This window comes from Somniosus microcephalus, chromosome 19, assembly GCF_052327205.1.
Source record: "Somniosus microcephalus isolate GS21.2 chromosome 19, FLI_Smic_1.0, whole genome shotgun sequence".
NCBI classification, from domain to species: Eukaryota; Metazoa; Chordata; class Chondrichthyes; order Squaliformes; family Somniosidae; genus Somniosus; species Somniosus microcephalus.
Genome location: NC_141005.1, coordinates 11,380,859 through 11,401,607, shown reverse-complemented (window position 1 = coordinate 11,401,607; position 20,749 = coordinate 11,380,859). Strand labels below are relative to the sequence as shown.

Below are 20,749 nucleotides of genomic sequence, written 5' to 3'. Positions count from 1 at the left end.
AGTTCAAATCCCATTTCCCACTGCAGCTGGGGAATTTAAATTCAGTTAATTAAATAATCTGGAACAAAAAGCCAGTATCAGTAATGGTGACCATGAAACTATCAGATTGTTGTAAAAACCCATCTGGTTCACTAATGTCCTTACCTGGTCTGGCCTTACCTGGTCTGGCCTATGTGACTCCACAGAATCATACCTTTCAGCTAATGTTCCAGATTCCTCCATCACCATACCTGGGTATGTCCTGTCCCACCAGCAGGACAGACCCACCAGAGGTGGCAGCACAGTGGTATACAGTCAGGAGGGAGTGGCCCTGGGAGTCACAGAATCACAGAAACCCCACAGTGCAGATAGAGGCCATTTCGGCCCATCGAGTCTGCACCGACACATCCCACCTGATTCCCGTAACCCCACGTATTTAATCCCCTAACACGAAGGGTCAATTTATCATAGCCAATCAACCTAACCCGCACATCTTTGGATTGTGGGAGGAAACCGGAGCACCCGGAGAAAACCCACGCAAACACGGGGAGAATGTGCAAACTCCACACAGACAGTCACCCGAGGCCGGATTTGAACCCAGGTCCCTGGCGCTGTGAGGCAACAGTGCTAACCACTATGCCACCTTGCCGTCCTCAACATTGACTCCGGACCCCCATGAAGTCTCATGGCTTCAGGTCAAGCATGGGCAAGGAAACCTCCTGCTGATTACCACCGACCGCCCTCCCTCAGCTGATGAATCAATACACTGCCATGTTGAACACCACTTGGAAGAATCACTAAGGGTAGCAAGGGTGCAGAATGTACTCTGGGTGGGGGACCGAGCTGGCCGAGTCCTGAAGGACATAGCTGCCAGACTAGGACTGTGGCAGGTGGTGAGGGAAAAACCTACTTGACCAATCTACCTGTCACAGATGCATCTGTCCATGACAGTATTGGTAGCAGTGACCACTGCACAGTCCTTGCAGAGACAAAATCACATCTTCACACTGAGGACACCCTCCACCATGTTGTGTGACACTGCCACTGTGCTAAATGGGATAGATTCAGAACAGATCTAGCAGCTCAGAACTGGGCATCCATGAGGCGCTGTGGGCCATCAGCAGCAGAATTGTATTCCACCACAATCTGTAAACTCATGGCCCGGCATATCCCTCACTCTACCATTACCATCAAACAGGGGACCAACCCTGGTTCAATGAAGAGTGTAGAAGAGCATGCCAGGAGCAGCACCAGGCGTACCTAAAAATGCAGTGCCAACCTGGGGAAACTGCAACATAGGACTACATGCATGCTAAAAAGCAGAAGCAGCATGCTACAGACAGAGCTAAGCGATACCACAATCAACGGATCAGATCAAAGCTCTGCAGTCCTGCCACATCCAGTCGTGAATGGTGGTGGACAATTAAACAACTAACGGGAGGAGGCAGCTCCAAGAATATCCCCATCCTCAATGATGATGGAGCCCAGCACTCGAGTGCAAAAGCCAAGACTGAATAGTCTGCAACCATCTTCAGCCAGAAGTGCCGAGTGGATGATCCATAATCGGCCTCCTCCTGAGGTCCCCACCATCACAGAAGCCAATCTTCAGCCAATTCGATTTACTCCACATGATACCAAGAAACGGCTGAGCGAACTAGATACAGCAAAGTATATGGGCCCTAACAACATCCTGGCTGTCGAGCTGAAGACTTGTGCTCCAGAACTAGCCGCGCCTCTAGCCAAGCTGCTCCAGTACAGCTACGACAATGTGGAAAACTGCCCAGATATGTCCTGTCCACAAAAAGCAGGACAAATCATATCTGGCCAATTTCTGCCCCATCAGTCTACTCTCAATCATCAGCAAAGTGATGGAAGATGTCGTCGACAGCGCTATCGAGCAGCACTTACCAATGACCTGCTCACCGATGCTTAGTTTGGTTTCCACCAAGATCACTCGGCTCCAGACATGGACAAAGGAGCTGAATTCCAGAGGCGAGGTGAGAGTGACTGCCCTGGACATCAAGGCAGCATTTGACCGAGTGTGGAATCAAGGAGCCCTAGTAAAATTGAAGTCAATGGGAATCAGGGGGAAAACTCTCCACTGGCTGGAGTCATACCTAGCACAAAGGAAGATGGTTGTGGTTGTTGGAGGTCATTCATCTCAGCCCCAGAATATTGCTGCAGGAGTTCCTCAGGGCAATGTTCTAAGCCCAATCTTCAGCTGCTTCATCAATGACCTTCCCTCCATCATAAAGTCAGAAATGGGGATGTTTGCAGTGTTCAGTTCCATTCGCAGTCCATGCCCGAATGCAGCAAGACCTGGATGACAAGTGTCAGGTGTCAGGCAGTGACTATCTCCAACAAGAGAGAGTCTAACCACCACCCCTTGGCATTCAACAGCATTACCATCGCCGAATCCCCCACCACCTGGGGGATCACCATTGACCAGAAACTTAACTGGACCAGCCACATAAATACTGTGGCTACAAGTGCAGATCAGAGGCTGGGTATTCTGCGTCGAGTGTCTCAACTCCCAACTCCCCAAAGCCTTTCCACCATCTACAAAGGTACAAGTAAGGAGTGTGAGGGAATACTCTCCACTTGCCTGGATGAGTGCAGCTCCAACAGCACAAGAAGCTAAACACCATCCAGGACAAAACAGCCCACTTGATTGGCACCCCATCCACCACCTTAAACATTCACTCCCTCCACCACCGGCGCACCGTGGCTGTAATGTGTACCATCTACAAGATGCACTGCAGCAACTCGCCAAGGCTTCTTCGACAGCAAATCCGTGACCTCTACCACCTAGAAGGACAAAGGCAGCAGACGCATGGGAACACCATCACCTGCAAGTTCCCCTCCAAGTTACACACCATCCTGACTTGGAAGTATATCGTTGTTCCTTCATCGTCACTGGGTCAAAATCCTGGAACTCCCTCCCCAACAGCACTGTGGGAGCACCTTCACCACACGGACTGCAACGGTTCAAGAAGGCAGCTCACCACCAACTCAAGGGCAATTAGGGATGGGCAATAAATGCTGGCCTGGCCAGCGATGCCCACATCCCAGGAACAAATATTTTTAAAAAATCAAATCTGGAATTCTTTACCTAGAGAGTGGTGAGAGTGTGGAGCTCCCACAGGGAGTGGTTGCAATGAATAGTATAGATACATTTAAGGAGAAGCTAGATAAGCATGTGAGGGAGAATGGAATAGAGGGTTATGCTGATGGAGTTAGATGAGGAAGGATGGCAGGAGGCTCGAGTGGAGCGTAGATGGACTGTTGGGCTGAATGGCCTGTTTCTGTACTGTATATTCTATGTATTTCAGCTCGAGATAGAGCTACACAGCAGTGATGTGAATGCAGTCATTTCAGTTTACTCCAGAGAGTAGAGTCACTTTTTTCCCCACTAAGAAAAATGTAATGATTCAACCATTTGAATTGAGTAATGTAAATAATACAGCAAAGTGGGAATTTATTACTGGAACAAATGAATCATCAGAGAGTAGTAATGAAGTGACTTTGAATTAAGAGTAGTCTGTACTTCTTGCACAGGACACCAACCAAGTGGAATTTCTGTCTGGATTGGCAGGCCATCTCCTACTACTCAAGTGCGCGATAGAAATTGAATTTTTCGAAAAAGCTACGAAGTGTGCCGCAGAAAAGTTTAATCTATAACTTTGGAAGTAAAAAGAAAATTAATTAAAGATACTTGCTATATCCAACTTATAAAAATAAAAGTTTATGGAGATTGGTTACTAAAACTTCCCTTGGCCCAAGGTTCAGGAGTCTGTATTGGGACTTGATGCTGGGACCCTGGAAGTCTATGGGTCTACCTCAGAAAACTGGACTGATAAAAACTTAGGATTTTTTTGAACTGTTTGAGGAGATGTCACCTCCTTCCTTCCTATTTTAGTCTCTAGTAGGCTGCACCCTAAAACCAAGAGGACAAGGAACATGCTCCTGACAGCTACCAAAAGCCTGCTGCCAAGAGGCACGCGATAGTGGCCCAATAAAGACTCTCTGCATATTCATTCTTTCATTTCTCCTTTTTCCCTTATATTTAGTCATCTGGCCTGTGCTCATCACTGCCTGAGAGCTGAGATTGTGAACCCAGAGTGGAGGGGCAAGGAGAACACGATCACTCCACCAAACCACCCAAAAACTTGTAAAACCACAGAGCGCAAATCCTCATTTGCAAACTACGTCCGCACAAGATAATGTCATCACATTGTGCTCTTGATTTACGATTGTTTGAACAGTATGTTGGAAACCGATGGTAACCTTTGCATTTGCTGCATATTTCTGCTGGACAACTTTCTGCAGTGTGTCTTGGATTCCCTTCTGTCTTGACGCTACAGCAACTGGTCACCTCAAGAATTCATGTAACAAAAGTTGTATTGGAAACTGTCCTTATTACCCTTCAAAAAATCTTCTAAATTGGCAACGTCCCATGAGCAACCAAAATTATTTTTTTTATTTTTTTAAACCCGGGAATTTCCAGTAAGAACTTTGTTAAATGCGATACAATAGTCTCAACATTTTATGCTCAAATCAAGATGGTTGAACTTAGACAAAATGGGCACAAAAACTGATCCACATCGGCGATGGTCAACACTGGCCTCGTCTTGCCACATCATAAGATAATGTTGCATTGGAACAGTCGGGCCATTCAGCCCCTCGAGCCTGTTTCACCCTTCAATTAGATCACGGTTGATCTGTATTTCAACTCCATTAGCTCCTTAGCTCCCTATCCCTTGATACCCTTACCCAACAAAACTCTAGCGAACTGTCTTGAAAGCTCCAATTGTCCCCCAGCATCCACAGCCTTTTTTTGGGGGGGGGGGGGGGGGGAAGAAAGAGAGAGAGAATTCCAGATTTCTGCTACCCTTTGTGTAAAAAATTGCTTCCCGATTTCCCTCTTGAACGGCCTAGCTCTGGTTTTAAGATTATGCCCCCTCATCCTTGATTCTCCCAAAGGAAATAGTTTCTCTGTATCTACCCTATCGAATCCTTTTAACATTATAAACACCTGGAGCAGATCACCCTTTAAACTTCTCATGAACAGGTATTGCACAGTTTGTCTGTAGCTCCATCAATCATTGACTTAGTCATGTCTTCTTCTTCTCAGGCAGTCCCTCGGAAGTGAGGATGACTTGCTTCCACATTAAAAATGAGCTCGCAGGTGGCTGATTAGTCCAATGCGGGACCTACAGTCTCTGTCACAGGTGGGGCAGACGGTGGTTGAAGGGGTGGGTGGGTATGCGCTGCTTGGCTTCCGCTTGCTCCCGGCGAAGAGACTCGAGGTGTTCGGCGCCTTCCCGAATACTTCTCCTCCACTTTGTGCGGTCTTGGGCCAGGGATTCCCAGGTGTCGGTGGGGATGTTGCACTTTTTCAAGGAGGCTTTGAGGGTGTCCTTGAAGCGTTTCCTCTGCCCACCTGGGGCTCTCTTGCCGTGCCAGAGCTCCAAGTAGAGCGCTTGTTTTGGGAGTCTTGTATCGGGCATGCGGACAATGTGACCCGCCCATCGGAGCTGATTGAGCGTGGTCAGAGCTTCGATGCTGGGGATGTTGGCCTGAGCAAGAACACTGACGTTGGTGCGCCTATCCTGCCAATGGATTTGCAGGATCTTGCAGAGGCAGCGTTGGTGGTACCTCTCCAGTGCTTTGAGGTGCCTGCTGTACATGGTCCATGTCTCTGAGGCATACAGCAGGGCAGGTATCACTGCTGCCCTGTAGACCATGAACTTAGTGCCGGGTTTGAGGTCCTGGTCTTCAAACACTCTCTTCCTCAGGCGACCGAGGGCTGCACTGGCACACTGAAGGCGGTGTTGGACTGGTATAACACAGATCTTTTGAATACCAGGACACGTGTATTTTTACAACCAGATTTGGATATTAAAAACTGCAATGACATCAAAAAAGCTCCATTGCCTCTTCTTGGTGAGCAATCAGCTTGGTTTTAAAATCAAGAACAAAACCGGAGTGGTTTTCAAAAGCATTCAACTCTTAACACAAAGTCAAATAAAAGTAATGGAGAACAAGATAAACAAGACACTATGGAAATGCCACGCCCAAATCCTAAACAAGTTAGGCAGACGTCATGACTCTGGTTAAAGAGCTTTCACCGCATTCTTACCCATTGCGCCATTCTAATCTGTACACAAGTTTGAACATCAATAAAAATGGTCTTGGAATTACTTGGACAGTCCTTGGAGGGTGAGATTCAACTCTGAACTAATAGTTCTGAGGGGACAGTTTGTGCCAAACATTGGCAAGATAAAAAATATATTTAGACAGGAAGTTGGCGCAAGGTCTAACATCCTGCCCAGTTTATTCATCAGTAGGGGACACCCGACAATATGCCCTTTACAACAAACGGGAATCTGATTTCGGTGCTGCTTATCCTCCTCTTCACTTTGATTTATCAATTTACCTCATATCAGATGGCGAATGGAGGCGTGTAGGGTTTCAATCAAACTAGTTATACCAACTGGCTTTGAATATGCTGCACTTCAGAATGGATTTAAATTAATTATGAGACTGGAGCACTTAAATCCGTAACTGATCACTAACCCAAGTCAATTCATACTTCGTACAGGCTGCACTTCATTTCTGGAAAACTAAATCTACAAACAAACTGCACAGATTCAGATTTAATGGTTTTAAAAATCCTGTCCTTTAGGCCATAGACTATAGAAACATAGAAGATAGGAGCAGGAGTCGGCCATTCGGCCCCTCGAGCCTGCTCCGCCATTCAATGAGATCATGGCTGATCATCCAAATTCAGTACCCTGTCCCTGCCTTCTCCCCATACCCCTTGATCCCTTTAGCCTTAAGAAATATATCCAACTCCTTCTTGAATATATTTAATGAACTGGCCTCCACCGCCCTCTGTGGCAGAGAATTCCACAGGTTCACCACTCTCTGGGTGAAGAAATTCCTCCTCATCTCTGTCCTAAATGGCTTACCCCTTATCCTTAGACTGTGACCCCTGGTTCTGGACTCCCCGGCCATCAGAAACATCCTTCCTGCATCTAGTCTGTCCAGGCCTGACAGAAATTTATAGGTTTCAATGAGATCCCCTCTCATTCTTCTAAACTCCAGTGAGTATAAGCCCAATTGACACAATCTCTCCTCATACGTCATTCCTGCCATCCCAGGTATCAGCCTGGTGAATCTTCGCTGCACTCCCTCCATGGCAAGAATGTCCTTCCTCAGATAAGGCGACCAAAACTGCACACAATACTCAAGGTGTGGTCTCACCAAGGCCCTGTACAACTGCAGCAAGACATCCTTGTTCCTGTACTCGAACCCTCTTGCTACGAAGGCCAACATACCGTTTGCCTTCTTAACCGCCTGCTGCACCTGCATGCTTACCTTCAGCGACTGGTGCACAAGAACACCCAGGTCGCTTTGCACTTCCCCTTCTCCCAATCTATTGCCATTCAAATAATCATGTGCCTTCCTGTTTTTGCCACCAAAGTGGATAACCTCACATTTATCCACATTATAGTGCATTTGCCATGTTTCTGCCCAATCACCCAACCTGTCCAAATCATACTGGAGTTTCACGACATCCTCCTCACAGCATACCCTCCCACCCAGCTTTGTGTCGTCTGCAAATTTGGAGATATTGATTTAAGTGGAGTGCAGTCCAGTGTTAATGGACCTTCTGTACTTGCCTCCAGACATATAAAGGGCCGAGTTCCAAACCTCCAGACATATAGGCCCAGAAATTCGGGTCCCCACGGGCGAGTACACGCTGGGTACTCACGCGTAGGCCCAACGAAAGTGCCGGTTTCGTGCATGCACTGCGCATGCGCGGGAAACCGGAACTTCCGTTCCCTTAAAGGAAGGGGTTCACAGGTCGAACGCGTGTGCCGGAGAGGCAGCGCGTACGCCTGGAACTTACTTTTTTTGCAGCTTTCTCCGGGAGGGTAAGTCTCCAGCAGCTCAAGGCCTGCTTTTAACAAGGTAAGTGGTGAATTAAGTAAAATTAAAACATTTTTTCCACAGGTTTATTATTTTTAAATACTTTAAAGAAAGGGAAGTTTATTTTTAGCCCCGTTAGAACCTCCAATTAATTTTTTCAAAAATTTAAATTATTGTTTAAAATAGTTATTTTATGTAATTTATAGTTAAAGGTGATTTTTTTTTTTTAAACTCTTATTTGAAGTTTTAGTTATGTTTTGGGGCTGATTTGTATTTATAGTTTTGACAGCTCTTCCTGTCAAATTTATGAATGGGCATTCCCTGCTACCATTGGCTCTCCATGGCCCACGTGATCCCAGGGGACGCTTCGAACTAACTGCGCCCGCCCCTGGGATACGCAAGCACTGCACGCCGGCAGTTGGAGGAGGCCCAGGATCGGAATCCCACGCGGGCCCACAGCACAACGGCCGGCGCGCTAGGTAAGTGCAGGTCGGAGGCTTGCACCCGCGGGAAGCCTCCGACCCAAAAATCTGGGCCATAGTTCCAAAGAGCAATGCGAGCCTATTACCTTGGTCAAACATAGTTGCCCTTTCTTTACTTTCAGCTACTGCCCCACCCTTTTAAAACAAACGGCAAATCGAAACACAAAAAAGGGAATCATATTTTGTTACAACAAAAAGGTAAAAGACATTCAAGATGCACAACTCCCTACTAAATTATAAGTACTTCACTAACAATTGTGGAGTTTAGTTTCGCATATATTGTTTAAGTTTATATGGAATGGCTTCTAAAGATAAAATATCACTTTACAAATAATCCTTATTGCTGAACAAAGCATGGCTGTGATAAAAATAAGGTTAATACTTGGTTCAAATGTGGAAAAGGAAAAAAATGCAGTTGTAAAAGCAAATCCTTTTAGCCGAGATGCACAAACTGATTCACAGCCAGTCAGTCACATTATTAAATAAATGTATGTTAACTGGTTAAATAGATTAGTAAGGTTTCTAAACTCAAAGCGTAGCATTTAACTGCTAACCTGTCCCACTAGGGATACTCATGCACCAAGGTTTCTGATCAATTAACCCACTTACTGGAGAATGCAGACTCTGATCTCCAGATTCTGCCCCGGGAAACAATGAGCAGGAAGAAAAAATAATTATCTATATAGATTGGGTTTTTGTAGCTGGGAGACACTTAATTATAATGCATTCGGAATGTGTAAGTTGCAATTCTGATAGATCTATGTTATATGGTGCATTTATATCACATTGATGCAAAGGAGTTCACTTTGCACGGACACTACAGCTATAGTGTAAATGCAGCCCGAATCCAGAGTCCACAGTAAACCTCCCTGGAGAAGAGCATCTCACTCTGCTCCTGGAGTCAGTTCAGTTTTCAGCACCACATTTATACTACACAAGATGAGCATTGGTGTGAAGCCACAACTACTTTGCAGTGATACAAAATTTAGTGTAAATGCACACAAAAGAACAGAAAGGCTTCTTCCCTGACAGCTCAGAGGTAAAGCCATAGTCTCCAAGCCATACCTTCCTTCATCGACGCTGGGTTAAAAATCCTGCAATTCCTTCCCCAACAGCACTGTGAGAGTACCTTCACCACGCGGACTGCAGCGGTTTAAGGTGGCGGCTCATCAGCACCGTCTCAAGGGCAAATAGGAATGGCCAATAAATGCCAGCCTTGCCAGCAACGCCCATATCTGAAGAATGAATTTAAAATATACAGACAACAAAGACAGCAGCTTGCTATGTCTGATCTCAGTCAGTATAGCAGCAGGCACTCGGCAGTTGGCCAAAGCTCTTTTGAATTAGGCACAACAGGGGCTTGAGGAGGGATGAGGTGGTGGTTTGGGGCGGTGGGGGGGGGGGGGGGAGGGGGTGGAAAGAACAGGAATGTAGCGATAGCAAAATACTGCAGATGCTGGAAATCCGAAATAACAGAAAATGCTGGAAAAACTCAGCAGGCCAGGCAACATGTAGCGATCTGTCTCGGTCACTACACAGTGACCAGTGTGTGGAATTCAGCTGACAGATTGTAGCTGGGCTGGGAGATGCTCCACAGCCAGATGATATATCAACACTTGCCGTCAAGGCTCACAGATGAATAATTGCCATTTGAATGAGGTTATCAGAGGCCAAAGGCTGCCTATGGAATAATAAATGAGTCAATACCTTCAGGAGAGGTAAACAGACCCAGCTCTCAAGCTAATACTACATTCTACAAAGACCAGTTGAATTCCACTGATAACCTTCCTCAGCTCCCAAAGAACTACACCTACAAGGTTTGGTGGAAGACTGGATCATCTATCTGCATTTATTCTTACAACAGAGATGCCAAGAGTTTTGGAAACTCAAAGGGAAAATAAATGCAGGCACCATGTTTTACTGAAAAATATCTACAAAATACTGCAAGTGGGTATCTCTGCATAAATCTTCAATGCTTTTCTTAATCATCTATTTTGATAGGGGTATATTCCAGATATTTTAAATTAAAGGAACCAAAAAGTGAAGGGTGAAGGCCCATACTGCGGGACAGAGTGATGCTGAAAGGGGTGTAAAAGACAAAGTAAATCTCAAAGTAATGATTTAGTGGCATCAAGCTAGGGTTTTGAAAAAGCCTGAAGATGACAGGAGGAAGGCGAGAAAGATTGTTCAGAGACCCTGTAAAGAGTTACAGTAGGAGACTGTGCGTTGAGTGAGGGTGTGGGGAGGAGAGCTTATCGGACAGTGTATGTGGAGCCTGGGAGGATCAATCCACACCACTAATACGAGGGTGCAGGGGAACAAGTCTTCTAATCTCACTTGAAGCTTGCGGATTTGTCCCATCTCCACTGTCCTGTGACTGTAATAACCTGCTACATCCACATTATCTTAGCTTTTTAGCATTTTAAAAGACATGCACTTATGCTGCGCTTTTCACAGCCAATGAAGTGCTTTTTGAAGTGTAGTCACTGTTGTAATGTAGGAAACATTTTTAAAAAGCCTTGCCCCTTCCTCAATAAGAACAAAAAAAAATCTCCTGTGTTGTTACTGGAATTTTACTATAAAATATAATGGTAGATGTGTCAGATTTTCATACCGAGTCTACTCAGTCCGTGAAAAACAGCCTGTGATACAATTATACATTCTGACTTTCAAATACTACTTGACATCTGAAAATGCATTTTGAACTAATACATAGCATTAAGGTCAGCTTTGTCAGTACACTGTGACACTGAATTATTTAAACTTGAAAGGGTTTGTGGTGTCTACAGTGTCACTGGTGGCGAGAGTGATGTGATAAAATAAGCACTACATTATATTAGTACAAGTAATTTGTTTGCAATATGCTAAATAAGACAAAACTGACTTCTGTCTGCCTACCTGCATGTAACTTATTTTGTCGAAGCCCTAGACTATTTGTTTCAATCAGGTAGACAAGCCAATAAAAACCTGAAAACAGGTCAGTTTATCCATAAATGCTCATCAACTGGATCCCTAGGTCTGTGCAAGCAAAGTGCTCGAACTCCTCTTTCATGATTAACAGAAACCCTTTCAGGTTTAAATAATTCAGTGCCACAATATACTGACAAAGCTGGCTGGGAACATCAAGGACAATCAATAACAAACCGGAGCCAAATTGCCATCAAACAGGATGCTCAAAGCAGCAGATACAATGGCTCAAATCCAAAAACCACCTCACCTTTCACCGAACATACAATGGCTAAACACAAAAATCCAACATCCTTTTCAAGTTTCTACGAAGACCAGTAGTTATAATTAAACCATGCAGCAAAAGAGTGCAACACGTTTACTCTGTTTCTAGCATCACTTGGCGACCAGATTAAGATGAAGAACCATTCCAAATGGATGGCGAGAGACAGAGTGCAAGATGAAGCAGAAAAGGGGTCGTATGACAGATGTCAGGTCGGGAATATATGAGAATAAGGTTAAATATGGAAAGTTCAGAGGAGAAAAGTGAAAAAGAGCGGCAAAGAGAGGGTATGAGAATAGAATGGCAGCTAACATAAACGGTAATCCAAAAGTCTTCTATACGCATATAAATAGTAAACGGGTAGTAAGAGGAGGGGATGAGGTCGATTAGGGACCAAAAAGGAGACCTATGCATGGAGGCAGAAGGTATGGCTGAAGTGCTAAATGAGTACTCTGCATCTGTCTTCACCAAGGAAGAAGATGCTGCCATAGACATGGTAAAGGAGGAGGTAGAGGAGATACTGGATGGGATAAAAATTGATAAAAGAGGTTCTAGAAAGGCTGGCTGTACTTAAAGTAGGTAAGTCACCAGGACCAGATGGGATGCACCCTAGGAGGCTGAGGGAAGTGAAGGGAGAAATCGCAGGGGTCCTGGCCATAATCTTCCAATCCTTAGAAACGGGGGTGGTGCCAGAGGACTGGAGAATTGCAAATGTCACACCATTGTTCAAAAAAGGGTGTAAAGATAAACCCAGCAACTACAGGCCAGTCAGTTTAACCTCGGTAGTGGGGAAGCTTTTAGAAACAGTAATCAGGGACAAAATTAAAAGTCACTTGGGTAGGTGTGGATTAATTAAGGAAAGCCAGCACAGATTTGTTAAAGGCAAATTGTGTTTAACCAACTTGATAGCGTTTTTTGATGAGGTAACAGAGAGGGTTGATGAGGGTAATGCGGTTGACGTGGTGTACATGGATTTCCAAAAGGCGTTCGACAAAGTGCCACATAAATAGGCTTACCAGCAAAGTTGAAGCCCATGGAATAAAAGGGACAGTGGCAGCATGGATACGAAATTGGCTAAGTGACAGGAAACGGTAGTGATGAATGGTTGTTTTCGGTTCTAGGACCACTGCTATATATTTTATTTTATGACTTGGATGTGGATGTACAGGGCACAATTTCAAAATGTGCAGATAATACAAAACTTGGAAGTATAGTGAACAATGAGGAGGAGAGTGATAGACTTCAAGAGGACAGAGATAGGCTGGTGGAATGGACAGACACATGGCAGATGAAATTTAACACAAAAGTGCAAAGTCACCCACGAGGGTGGGCTCTGTTATTTAGTCAATAAAATTGATATACCTATCAATTCGTCCAATAAAAGGCGACGAGTTAGGAACGTAACTAAAGGTTTTTATTGACTAAATAACAGAGCCCACCCTCGTGGGTGATCGGGTCCAACAAGGAGGAATACCAGCCAGTCGACTACCTTTATACCTGGGCAGGTAGGTGGAGCCATGGGCGGAGTCGGAGGTGGTCAGCCCAGGTATAACAGCGCGACAAGAGGCGACCTCGTATCGTGATACAACAGTGATAACGGTGATAACAATACAACAGTGATAACTATAGTGTAACGATAAAAGTGGTTTACCACAATAGACTTCAAGAGGACAGAGACAGGCTGGTGGAATGGACAGACACATGGCAGATGAAATTTAACACAAAAGTGCAAAGTTATACATTTTCGTAGAAAGAATGAAGAGAGGAAATATAAACTAGAGGGGGAAGAGGAGGGAGGGGGACTTGTATTTCTACAGTGCCTTTCACGACCTCAGGACATCCCAAAGCACTTTACAGCCAATGAGTGCACTTTCGGAGTGCAGTCACTGTTGTAATGTAGGAAACGCGGCCTCCTTCTGCACTGTAAAACGATAATTCTATAAGATGACAATCACCACGTGTAATGTAGGAAACATTAATATCCAAACTTGATACTGAAAATATGCTTGTTGGCTCATGGGGGGCAGTGTGACATTCCACAATGGTGCCCAAAATAACCACCGATGCGACGTATATACTCACGTCACACACCATTTCAGAAAGTGCCCGAATACCAAGAAATTCAAGCCTGATGGATCCCACTATAAACAGCCAGCACGTTTTTGTTGACTCCCTAACTCAGGATTTCGTCATACAATTTGTGATCACTTCATTAATGAAATACTGCCACTGTAATCTAAATTTAAGATGCTGTATTAAAGCCTCAATGGTCCCTTGAGTTTATCCAGTGAGCAGCAGATCCAGACAGACCCGGAAGGTCCCAAGTATGATCCTCAACCTGCACGGAGTTACTTGATCTTGACCAGCAGGCTACAGGAATGCTGTAATTAACCTCAGTACCTCGATTTTGAAAGGTGGGAGGCAGTAATCAACCAGACATTCTCAATCCTGATCACTCTACAGCAACCCTGCTGGAAGTGCTTGTGTGTGTGGACAGGATCAGGTTCAGCAGCAATACTCCCACAGTCAAATAGCCTGTCAACGCGCACGGTCAACATCAGACAAATAATGGCCACTTGGGGATGAAGGACAGTAAATTGGGAGCTTAAAACCGAGAAGGGGGAAAAAAAACAGAATGGGAAGAGAGCAAGTGAGCGGGGAGACACTCGTCAGACAAGAGGACAAGTGAAATGTTTGAAGAACCTCCCAGATATAGGACCAGTATGAGGCGCGAACAGACTTGGGCTTCACAGTGTTAAGAATTATTGAAGAAAACTAAACTTCCTCGATGCAGCAGCAATGGAGATGTAGACTTTAATTTGAGGTTACAGGAGAAAGAGAGGTTAAGAGTGTTGCCAGATCAAGGAGGACGAAGGGTGGGGCAAAAGGCAATGGCCACCGGATATATTGAAGAAACATTGAAGAACTGAACGAAACAAGATTTTCATTGCACTACTGAAGGCATAGAAGAGATCGAGATGTGTTGGGTCAATACACTGCGGGGGGGGGGGGGGGGGTGGCTTCAGGTTGTAATACCGAGGGAGTGCGACCTGAAGGAACTTGATGAATCTAGAGTATAATCAGCAACAAAACAATGGCTAGGGTCGGATAATGAATCAAGCAGATTATTGATGTGAAGGAGGAGCAGAATGGCAGAGAGAGCAGAGACCCGGTTAATGGTAAGGTCCCGCATAAGAGATTAGCGTGTAAAGTTAAGGCACGTGGGATTGGGGGCAAGGTACTGTCCTGGATATAGAGAACTGGTTGGCAGACAGGAAGCAAAGAGTTGGAATAAACGGCTCTTTTTCCGAGTAGCAGGCAGTGACTAGTGGGGTACCGCAGGGATCAGACCTAGGACCCCAGCTATTCACTAAAATATATATATAAAAAAATGATCTAGACGAGGGAACTAGATGTAATATCTCCAAGTTTGCAGACGACACAAAGCTGGGTGGGTGTGTGTGCGGTGAGGAGGATGCAGAGAAACTCCAGTATGATTTGGACAGGTTGGGTGATTGGGCAGAGGCATGGCAGATGCAGTATAATGTGGATAAATGCAAGGTTATCCACTTTGGTGGCAAAAACAGGAATTATCTGAACGGCAATAGATTGGAAGAAAGGGAAGTGCAACGAGACCTGGGTGTCCTTGTGCACCAGTCACTGAAAGTAAGCATGCAGGTGCAGCAGGCGGTTAAGAAGGCAAATGGTATTTTGGCCTTCTTAGCGAGAGGGTTCGAGTACAGGAATAAGGATGTCTTGCTGCAGTTGTACAGGGCCTTGGTGAGAGCACACCTTGAGTATTGTGTGCAGTTTTGGTTGCCTTATCGGAGGAAGGATGTTCTTGCCATGGAGGGAGTGCAGCGAAGATTCACCAGACTGATACCTGGGATGGCAGGAATGACGTATGAGGAGAGATTGGGTCGATTGGGCTTATACTCGCTGGAGTTTAGAAGAATGAGAGGGGATCTCATTGAAACTTATAAAATTCTAACAGGACTAGACAGACTAGATGCAGGAAGGATGTTCCCGATGGCCAGGGAGTCCAGAACCAGGGGTCACAGTCTAAGGATAAGGGGTAAGCCATTTAGTACAGAGATGAGGAGGAATTTCTTCACCCAGAGTGGTGAACCTGTGGAATTCTCTACCACAGAAGGCAACGGAGGCCAATTCATTAAATATATTCAAGAAGGAGTTAGATATATTTCTTAAGGCTAAAGGGATCAAGGGATATGGGGAGAAGGCAGGGACAAGGTACTGAATTTGGATGATCAGCCATGATCTCATTAAATGGCGGAGCAGGCTCGAGGGGCCGAATGGCCTACTCCTGCTCCTATCTTCTATGTTTCTTCTATATGTTTCTAAAAGAAGTGCAGTCATTAACTACAAAACACACAAAAGAAACCAACTCAAATAGAAATGAGATAGTCATGAATATAACATAGAAACATAAAAAATAGAAAAATAGGAGCAGGAGTATGCCATTCGGCCCTTCGAGCCTGCTCCGCCATTTAATATAATCATGGCTGATCCTCTATCTCAATACCATATTCCCGCTCTCTCCCCATACCCCTGGATGCCTGGAGGGTGATTATATGATAAGTTGTTTAGCAGTGCACAGTGTCTGCCTGATCCTCTGAACGCCAGTGGGACCGCTATGCTGAAAGCTGTACTGGTTTCATGGATTACTTCAGGACTTTCAAAGTGAGGAATAATTTGAAAATTAAAAACAGCTTCCAGAACTAAAGCTAGAAATAGTGCTGAAGGAGGCGATAGGCTCAGAGTATTCTTCTAGATAGGAGACAATGGTCAGAGACCAAAGGTGAAAAGACAGGTACACAGTACAAGAGTTAGAATTGGAGGGGAAGGAAAGTCCTACATTATCTGAATTCAGGGTAAGACTAAATGACGAGCTGTTTGTCATTCATGTTGACAATGCCTGTGTTGGCTGGATCAGCACAGGCAGCACTGATGGTGAGCACTGCAGTCATCAAAAAGAGAAATTAAATATTGATATTGATTTCAAACAAAATGTAATCCTATTAAAAAAGACAAATATAGATACAAATGAATGAGGTGGGAGGGCAGATAAAATCTTAGCCACATATCAAAGTACAGTAAGATGACTCAAAGCACAGCAAGCACATCAGAACATAAACAAAGGCTCACACATTGGAAGGTATAATAGAAAGTGCAAGAAGGAAATCACTAAAAATAAATTCAATTTGATAAACAATTGGCCACAAATCTGATGCAAACAAAACATATTTTGGCATTTTAAAATCTATAGAAAATCATAACAATTATATACATTAATTCATGTAAATATCTACAGTTATATAGATAATAATGTACAATAGTTCAATAATCAGAACATTAATGGAAATAGTTAGAAACTCAAACAGCAGTGTGACCCGCACAATACTCATTTCTTTCCTATTTTCCTGCCCATTGCCTCCCTCCCTCCTTCAGCCCTTCTTACAAGCTTTTAAATCCCGAGCTTGGTCACTGACACTCGACCTTCCCTGCTGCGGGAATCCCACCAGACACATCGTCTGCTGCTGTGGCCGAGGGACGGGACGGGACAGGACAGGATGGGGTTTCACCCCCACAGCGACAGGGGAGAGAGGGAGACCGACCGACCCTCTGGAGCCCCTCACCCAGCCCCAGCCTACCCTACCCTACCCCTAGGCCCCGGCGCTAGGCCGCGGCAAGCGGAGCGGGGGGGGGGTGAAAAATAATTTTAAAAGCCGCCGACCCTTCTCCCCGCGACGGCAGGCGGCCGAGCAGAGCCGCTCCCCGGTTCGCCGCCGTGCTGAAACCCTCCCGCGGCGCCGACATTTACCGTCCGAGCAGTCCGGCCATACGTGGCTTGTTTGCTCCGTCAGCATTGGCCTTCCCCCGTCCCCTGGATACACAGGCCCTCCCGCTGCTGATTCGCAGTCTCCGCCAACAAACACTGGCTTATTTTTAAAATATAAAATAATTAATAACCGGAAGAGTTTGCTATCGATTTTATTTTCAAATAGCTGCAATAATCATTTTATTATTTTTTTTTAAAAAAGGTTCTTCTTTTCCTTGAGGGGAAAATCCAAGCCAGCGGCTGACTGAGGAGGACGGACCTTTCCGGTTGAGGCTGCGCTGTGATTGACAGGTGGAGGGAGCCCAGTTTCTGCTCCAGTCCAGCAGCTTTGACCAGGCTCAGCCCTACCAGTGGCAATGATGAAACTCAGTTGGGGTTTAAAGATGCAGAGAGAGAAAAATGCATTTCTTTCAATGGGCTTTATGCATTCATGCCAACCTGCAAAACTAACTAAAGCTGACTGACAGCTTCAAAAAAAAATGATACAGTCCCTGCAAAGCTGACACCTCAACAACAGCCCTGATCATAAGTCGTTGCACAGACTTTGTAACTTGTAGGTTTAGCCAGCTGGTATTGAAGTTTTAAAAAGTCATTAAAAAAAAAGGAAAAACAAAGTTTCGTTTGGATTTTTAAATAGACCGACTAAACTATCACTTCCCCAAAGTCAACTCAACAGTTAATCTTCATGTCAGCTGTGGCTCAGTGTATACCCCACTCGCCTCGGAGTCAGAAGGTTGTGGGTTCACAGTCCCACTCCAAGAGACTTGAGCATAAAAAAACTAGGTTGACACTACAGTGCAGTGCTGAGGGAGTGTTGCACTGTCAGAGGTGCCGTCTTTTGGATGAGACGTTAAACCTAGGCCCTGTGTGCTCCCACGGCACTATTTCGAAGAAGAGCAGGGGAGTTATCCCCGGTGTCCTGGTCTATATTTATCACTAAAAACAGATGATCTGGACATTATCACATTGCTGTTTGTGGGAGCTTGCTGTGTGCAAATTGGCTGCCGTGTTTCCTACATTACAACAGTGAATACATTTCAAAAGTACTTCATTGGCGTAAAGTGCTTTGGGACATTCTGAGGTTGTGAAAGGCGCTATAGAAATGCAAGACTTTCTATCTTCTGGGCCTTTCTGTTTGTTTACACACTTTCTGTCATTTCTCTTTCTCACCAAGTGTCTCCCACACATTTTCTTTCATTGAATGACTTTTTTTTGTCTCTGCCTCCTTCTATGAGTTAGAGGTGTTGATCCTGCTGCCTAGGGTCACGTACACCCCCGATTCCTGGTAATTCAATCCTAGTTGTTCTTTTCTTATTTGCTGGTTCCTCCAGTTTGAATTTTATGGGTCTGCCGGCCTGGAAATGGCTTTTAGCACTTTGAATAAATCCTGAATCAGAACAGCCAGATCTGTTAGCAAAACAAAATAATTACAGATGAGGAAGGCCATTCAGCCCATCTTAATTCATCCATCCAGTGGGATCCTAATGCTCTCCCCCGCACCATCACCCCACCCCACCACCATCCCCACCTCCCTGTAACATCCAATTGCTCTTAAATGATTGCAGGGTTTTTGCCTCTCTCTGGAAGTTTTCCCACACATTGATCACTCTAGTTGTGAATAACAATTTCCTGATAGTTATCCTAAAAGTACCTTTTATTGGTTTGAACTGGGTCGACATCCACAGTTTAATTTAAAGTAACATTCTGCATTAAAGAGCAGGATGTGGATACCCCAAGAGCACAAAGCGCAGCGTTGGAGCCAAAGTCAACCCTGGGACCCCTGATAGAGATTTAATGTGACAATGACCAGATCATCTGTTTTAGTGATGTTGGTTGAGGGATAAATGTTGGCCCAGGAGACTGGGGAGAACTCCCCTGCTCTTATTCAAAATACCGTCATGGGATCTTTTACATCCACCTGAGAGAGCAGACGGGGCCTCAGTTTAATGTCTCATCCTAAAGACGGCACCTCCGACAGTGCAGCACTCCTTCAGCACTGCACTGGAGTGTCAGCCTAGATATTTGTGCTCATGTCTCCTGGAGTGGGACTGTGAACCCACAACCTTCTTGACTCAAGAGGCGAGAGTGCTATCCACTGAGCCATGAAACACACACCCACAGTTACATAGAGATATTTTTGGAAAAAGTTAGATGGAGTGCTTAACCCATTAATTCATCCCACTGAAATTTATTTCTGCAATGTTATAACGTTGATTTCAATAGCTTTGAAATTATTGTCTCCTTTTTGCTCATTTAATCTATCTCAGTGAATTTTTCTCAGTTATCCTGTGCTTGAGTCTATCAGACTAGGTATTCACTGGTGTAAAGGACCTCATGCACAGCATGAGCAGCATTGATTTGAATCCTCTCTCCATATTAAAGCTCACTCTGTGTTCTGCACCTCTACAAGAGCTCCCCTCCAAGTCACACACCATCCCGACTTGGAAGTATATCGGCCGTTCCTTCATCGTCGCTGGGTCAAAATCCTGGAACTCCCTCCGTAACAGCACTGTGGGAGTACCTTCACCACACGGACTGCAGCGGTTCAAGAAGGCGGCTCACCACCACCTTCTCAAGGGCAATTAGGGACGGGCAATAAATACTGGCCTTGCCAGTGACGCCCACATCCCGTGAATGAATTTTAAAAAGATAGTTACTTCACAAGGAAGTACGTCACTGAGACTCACCTTTACTTGCTTATCTGCCTTTCCTCCAGCAGTGAGAGCTGATTAATCTCTCAGAACTGCCGGATGGTCCCATGATATAAACTGGTAAAATGCTGGGAGGGGGAATAAGAACATAAGAATTAGGAGCAGGAGTCGGCCATACAGCCCCTCGAGCCTGCTCCGCCATTCAATAAGATCATGGCTGATCTTCGACCTCACTTTCCCGCCCGATCTCCCTATCCCTTGATTCCCCTTAGTGTCCAAAAATCTATCGGTCTCAGCGTGAATATACTCGACGAATATCAACCAGGAGTTACAATCCTGATTTCTCACCAGTGACTCCGTGCGACAAAGCGTGCATTGTCTGGACCTTGGGTGGAGACGGGATGAGGCTCACTTTTGGCACCCCTCCACAGCTGAACCGTCTGTCAAGACATTTGACTCACACATAAAGAACAGTCACTTGGCTGAGGTGTTGGAGAGCTGCCTGCAGCCATCGAACGTCAGCCCAGCACAAGTCTGCACATTCGAGAGAGGAGGAGAGAAAACCAGAATGTTAAAAAGGAAAGGACTTGCATTTATATTTAGCTCATTT

General features: G+C 45.1%; 1 protein-coding gene across 2 annotated transcripts in view; it reads right to left on the bottom strand.

Moving 5' to 3' along the window:
- golga3 (golgin A3) overlaps nucleotides 1–17,578 on the bottom strand; it is a 93,066-nt gene extending 75,488 nt beyond the window's left edge. For both annotated transcript variants that reach the window (XM_086011951.1, XM_086011952.1), the window contains exon 1: nucleotides 17,471–17,578. The gene's annotated coding sequence lies outside the window, so the exon portion shown is untranslated. The remainder of the gene's footprint in view (nucleotides 1–17,470) is intronic.
- Between the last annotated feature and the right edge of the window lie 3,171 nt (nucleotides 17,579–20,749).